Raw genomic sequence first — 6,783 nt, 5'->3', positions numbered from 1 at the left:
TCTCAGTCATTGATCATCTCTGTTTTCAAATTGATTTTAACCGTTGAATCAAATTCCAAAGGTCTATAAATTTATGTTCAATCTACATTATCAACAACCACTATCATGAAATCGCTATCTTCATATGCATCAATATTGCAATTCTTCATAAAGCACTATTTTGAGAACCATACTTAACACAAGGAGAAGGACAATGGAGGCTAGATGCATGGAATTGGCAATAGAGTTTGGTTTGCTTTGATTCATGTCATTTGCAATTATTGATTCTTTTATGCATTCCTTTATTGATTTTGAATTTGATAATTTTGTGATAGAATTGGGTTTTGTGGTTGCCTAATTAGTCTATTATATCATATGTTTTTCCCTTAGATTTTCAAGTGCTTACACTAACTAATTGGTAAAATAGTAAAGCATATAACATCCATAAGACAACATATTATATATAGAGCTCCAATATATTAACATTATCAAATATAAGTCATACACATTTATATCTCCTTATTACATATTCTACCATGTATACATCTCTCTTATTATCTCTATTCTACCTATCCTATTTATTCTTATCCCTCTCATCCTTTTATTACATCATATATTTTCTAAACAAATATCTATTTAATAGGACATGATGCATCCATACTACTCTCATTCTAGATGATGCCTTTTTAATATGAAGCCCTACAAGCTCTTTGTGGAGAAGTGCAGTAGGATCTTTAGTGATTGTGCTTACACCTACTCCTTTCTTGCTAACAATATTCTTTGAGTTGTATTTATACCCTAGTGGTACAACAATAGTAGAAGGATTAGAGTTTGAGTTATAAAGTGGTATCTATACTAAGCCATCAATATGAATTAGAGACAACTACTTATCAAATAGTATACACATGTAGAGTGCAAAAGGTGAATTACTACAAAAGGACAACCACCCCTTGAGAGCTCAACTTCCTATAATACACTAATATAAACCAAAGGCAATCACAACCTTCAATTTTACCCAATTAATTACAAAGTTGTTTCTTAATCGAGGATGCTTTGTGATAATGGTCAAGCTCCTTGTACTACACATTTGTGCATTGTGTTATCATCTTGTAGAAACAAACAAATGAGACTAACACAAAAAGGTCTATTAGACCTTGCATGGGTTTCAAGGATAGAAGGTACTTAAATATAGTGAAATATGTTTTCCACATACGGGTAAACGATTAAATGCAGAAAGCAAATGAATAGAACATAATGGAAATATATTAAAGAACCAGTCTCTATATTAATTCAACAATACATGTACATCAAGTGCTTCTAACATCACACCCAGATACAACTATGATGATGCTACTTCAAAGGAAAGGTATGCAATATATAATACCCAAAGGGGTGTGACCAACCGTCGCGTCCAACTACCCTTCGAGAAGACTAACTGACTGTCGTAACCCATAATTACCGACAACATAACATAACAATTATTCCCGACAACATCATCCCCCCCAAGAAAATAAGTCATCTCCGGAAGAATTAATACAAAATAGAGATGATGTTCATATATTAAACAGAATCAATGTATAGAACTGCAGGAACTGCTAATGCCAGTCGAGCCCGGAACTCATACACCTATTGCGTCCTCGCCTGAAAACCCTTTTCTGCTACCACCCTATGCTCAAGTGCGGATTTCACCATTATTGCTTCTGCAAGGAGTTCTTTTTTTTCCTTGACATCATAGTCCTCCTGTGCCTAAACCAAACTTGTCAGCAAAACACACTTTTTAGTCTCAGCCTCCACCAACTGCTACTCAAATGATACTGTCTCCCTAGCCAATTTCTCCTCGATAGCCACCCGCGCTGCCCTCTTGACATCCAACTCCTGGGTACATTGAGCTAAGTCTCACATTACTACTGCCTCCAACCTGGTGGTTAGCTCCTCTCGAGCCCTCTGTGCATCCACCAAGGCAACCTCACGTCTAGCCAAGACATACTCCGAGTTCCTCAAAGCATACCATTCATGCCTGGAAGTGGTCACAACCCTCTGGCACAAAGGCTAGGAGATGCCTCAAATCCTCCATCACACTCCCCAAAGGTTGATAACTGAACTGAATAACTCCCTGGTGTCGTACGACTTCATGTTCTTGCAATGCCTTCCTTCAAACTCTATTTGTTTGCAACCTCCAAATCTGTCTCCCTCTATGGCTTATGGCTTACCCGCCAATGCTTAGCTTCAGGCTTCTTTCTTACAGTACGAGACAACCCCAACACTTACCGTGACTTCTCTGATGCCCTTCGTCCAACTCAAAAGTGTATTGTAGCTCAAAAATAAACTGGGGGTTTGGGGGCAGTGCCCCCAGCAGGGTCGAGCCGCCAACACCAATTTACAACCTTTAGAACCACATGGAAGTCCATGGCGCACATCATTTTTGCTGGCATTTTTTTTTTTTTTTAAGATGCCAAAAACCTTCTTCTCCACTCTCATTTTTTCAGCATCCCAGCTCGAGACTCCATCAAATGATTTTTCAATCTGGTCGTCGTTTATTTTTTTCACGTGCCATCACCACCGTTTATCCCTGCTGTGTTGTGGTATTTTTCCTTACACCCTCTTTTAAAATGCCACCACTGTGCTCCTTCAGGCCTATAGACTGTAATGTCCTGAGCCCATACAGAGGTTATTTGTTGTATGATGGAGTGGTCTGTTGTACGGTGGCTGAGTCGTATGACGACTGGGGTCACCCGAAGCTTGGTGTTGTACAGTGATTGGTCTCTCGTATGGTGGCTGGGAAGGTCGTATGGTGGATGAGAACCCGCTGAGTTCCGCCCTCAGAGGCCGGTGACCTCCGTCGACGGTGATGCACCATACGATGCCCCACTGCATGGGGTCCTACCGCACGGTGTCCCACGGCACGGGCCCCACGGCATGGTGGTGTATCGTACGGTGTCCCATTGCACGGTGGTCTCCCGTGGTGGTTCCACCGTACGGTGGTCCCACCACCACTTGCAAAAAGTATATATTTATTCATTTTTTTTTTTTTCAAATTTTTTTCCTAATCTAATTGTCTAGAGAATCTCTCGTGCCTCTGGGATCACCCTTCATCCTTCTCGGTTTGCCTCGCCCAAGAGTCTCCTGCTTTGGTCCTGTGCCTCTCGAGTCGCCTGCCCGGCCTCTCAGGTCCCCTTCCATCCGCTCGAGTCCCCCTCTAGACTCTCAGGTGTCCTTCCGGCCTCTCGGGTCCCCTGCGCGCTTCTCCTGGTAGGGTTTCAATTTGGACCCATTAATGGCAAGTGTATTTTCAATGGCCATCCGAAGACCTAGAACCATAAATTCTACAAGAACCACGGTCTCCTTCCCGTACATAAGAAGAAGAAGAAGAATAAAGATTTTGAAGGCTGCAGCCTTCCACACAAGGTTCCAATCATTTTCGACACGAATGATCTTGGGATTATCTACGTCACCGAGCTTTGTCTCCTTCAATTTTACCTCTTGATACCTGATGGGTTCTTCCTTCGGGAACAAGTGTGCGGTGGTGTCACTCATATGGGCGTCTCCCTTCCAATATTCCGGCAGGTACACCTCCTCTATTACTTTCTCTAGTTCCTCTACTTCGAGCTTGTAGCTCTAAAACATTTCGTAATCCTCCACCTGCCAGTGGAAGAGCTCATTCAATGACCCTGTTTCATCCTCAGAGCACTCTCCTAGTTTGAGAATCCCTTCGTTGTTGGGCTCCCTGCAGCCCCGTCCTTTGTTCCTCAGGTCGCCCTCTCCTTCACCATCTAATTCTGAAAATGATGTCAGTTCCTCACTAACCAACTGTGTCCCAAGGTCTATGATAAACTTCCTTCCTCCAATATCCATAGACAGAGTGTTCTTCTTCCAGTTGTGGGTGGCCTTGGCTGCCACTAGCCACCCTCTCCCTAAGCTCGCATCATACCCTTTTTTCTTTTGTGGGATTACCACGAAGTCTAGTATGAAGGGTTGCGCCCCGATGGTAACTTGTTGGCCCATCAGTGTCCCGATGGGTTTGACTCCATGTTGATCTGCTCCTAGCAGATTGAATGTAGGTGGCCACATCGTTGGCTTCCCCAGCTTCCGCCAGGTTTCTTCTGGAAGAACATTCACTCCCGATCCACCATCGACGATGGTATCGGTTAGAATGGTGCCAAGGATACCCATCGCCACAATGGTCGGGTTCCTTCCAGTGTTGTAAAGACTTCAATTTGGGATCTAACCCTAAACTACGCTTTATTCATAAATAAACTTAAAATTTCAAACTCTAAGCCTATTTTATACAAATATACGCAAACGTCGAATATATATATCATATTAATGCTCATGAATAATACAATATCCAATATAAAGAAATTCAGATTTTCTACTTAGGCTTTCAATTTAGCCTTAAGATTATACAAGAAGATACATCCGTCGATCTTCAGTCTGAGTCGCTTCCTTCTATCTTTCGAACGCAGACGAGAACAAGAGTCAGGCGCTTTTTCCGCCCAACCTTGAAGCTTACACTTCCCCGGAATTCTTGGTCAATCAAGAATACCCGACCCTGCACGAATTGGTTTAACCAAAGAATTCGAAAGCAAGAGGGAATCTGGTGCATGCCTAGATGATATATGCATTTTCATTTTTCCTACTTCATTCTAAGAAACAAATATTCGATATCATACTAGGATGTGGTAGAGAGTATAAATAAGGAATTTCCATCTTTTTCTATGGAAAAAATCTAACAATAACTCGGCCGAGTATATGCCATGCACAGCAAAATAATAGTCGGAAAAAGCAACTATTCTCTCTAAAGCATCCACATTCGGCACCCGTCCCGAAAGGTAAATTTTTCCATCTCAAGCTTAACCCTAGCTTGATTCCCACAAACACAAATCCTTTTCAGAATACAATCTTTCTTTTAAAATAAAAATAGAGATATCAATTTTGTCGATTACTAATCATTACTTGTCTAATCTATCTTTCGAAGACAATCTTTCAAAAAAAAAATGATATGCCTTTTATAAGTAAACTCTTAAAATCAATCTTTCGTCTATCATAAAGTACATAAAATAGAAGGTGTTAAACATGTATGAGAGTAATCTCATATGTTAACAAAAGTACGTAAACACATTCTAAGAATAAAATAGAATTAAACCTAAATATTTCTGTGCAAAGTACGATATTAACTACCTCCTTTCTCTAAACTCTTTTCTTTTATTCCATAACGGTTTAAAAAGCATCCCAAATACAATATTATTAATTGATGACCAATTGGACGTACATATCTATTATCTTAACTTCCTTTTTAACACATTTTATATCAAATTTAACGAATAAAGTAAAACGAAACGAAAAACAAAAGATGCTAACCTCTTGGATAATGTTAGAATGGATTTTGAGCTTTCGACCTTGACGTTCTTTGTCAAATGCTTCGACTCCTTGATCGTACGTCTTTCTTTCTCTCCAACTGTTCTTCTTATCTATCAACTAATCTTCTTATCTATCCAACTAATCTTTCTATCAAACTAATCTTTCTAACTCTCAAACTAATCTAACTCTCTATCAAACTAATCTTTCTAACTCTCCCTTCAAGAATTTCTACCTTCTAACTTCGTGTGAGAAAAGAATGTGAATGTAAGAGGGTGCCTACGTCTATTTATTCAATTTTGCTCCTAAGTTTTCTGCTATCCTCAGGGTTATATTAATTGTTCCACGATTGCGGTTGCAACAATATTCTCCATGCATGAAATTTGTCGACTACTGCAGTAATGTCGCATACCAAGTCATGAGAAAGTTTAAGTCTCCATCGAACTGTATATTGTTTTGGCTATCGTGGATGGAGGAAGTGTTTTGCACATTTGTTTACGCGGTAAATGGGAGTAGTGGTGGTACTATCTCCTACGCCTACCTAAACAACCATGCCTCCACGTTAACCTGTGTTTAAAGCTCTTAACAGCAATCACCGTGGGTGGAGGAGACTACCATGCGTGGAGGAGTCTACACTGACCAAGTTGGCCACCGTGGGTGGAGGGAGTTTGTTAAAACACTGACCAAGGCGGCTTTTATCATTTACTTTACACGTCGAGTTGGTTTAAGACTTGGATAGCAGCTATCGTGGGTGAAGGGAGTGGTGGTAGGCTCTCCCTTAAGCTACGCCCACTTAACTAACTCTGCCTCCCACCATTTTCGCTATGTTTAAAGCCTCTAATAGCAGCTACCGAGCATGGAGGAAGACTGCCGTTGGTGAAGGAGTTTACATCGACCCAAGCGGCTATTTCATAAACGGTCGACCTCCTTTATATCCCGCCACCTTACGTTATAATAAAAGGATATATATATATTACAATCCGTTGTTTTATTAACTTGTTTAATAAAGGAATATGTAATATGGTTTACATTATAATTTATTTATAATGACACTCTTTTTCTTTTTATTAATATTAAACAACAAACTTGTTTTTAATAAAAGGATATATAATATGTATGTCTTATTAGTTTATAATTGACTTTTCTTTATTATATAACATTAGACTTTGTTTTTAATATATTCTTGGATTAACCTTTTCTTTAATGACAAATATATACATCAGGTTTTTTTATTTACTTAGTTTAATTCCATAAATACAATACATTATTCAATATTTACGAAATTTAAACTCGTAAGTACTCTTTTCATATATTTACCTACCTGAACAAGAAGGACATAAATACCTAAGGTTGGTATGTTTTCGACACATTTATCTCTTTTAACCATAAAACATACTATTTCACAATTACTCAGACAACTTATATTTATTTCAAACACTACTCACATCA

This window comes from Cryptomeria japonica, chromosome 3 (genome assembly GCF_030272615.1).
Source record: "Cryptomeria japonica chromosome 3, Sugi_1.0, whole genome shotgun sequence".
Lineage (NCBI taxonomy): Eukaryota > Viridiplantae > Streptophyta > Pinopsida > Cupressales > Cupressaceae > Cryptomeria > Cryptomeria japonica.
Note: the sequence above shows the minus strand (reverse complement) of the source record.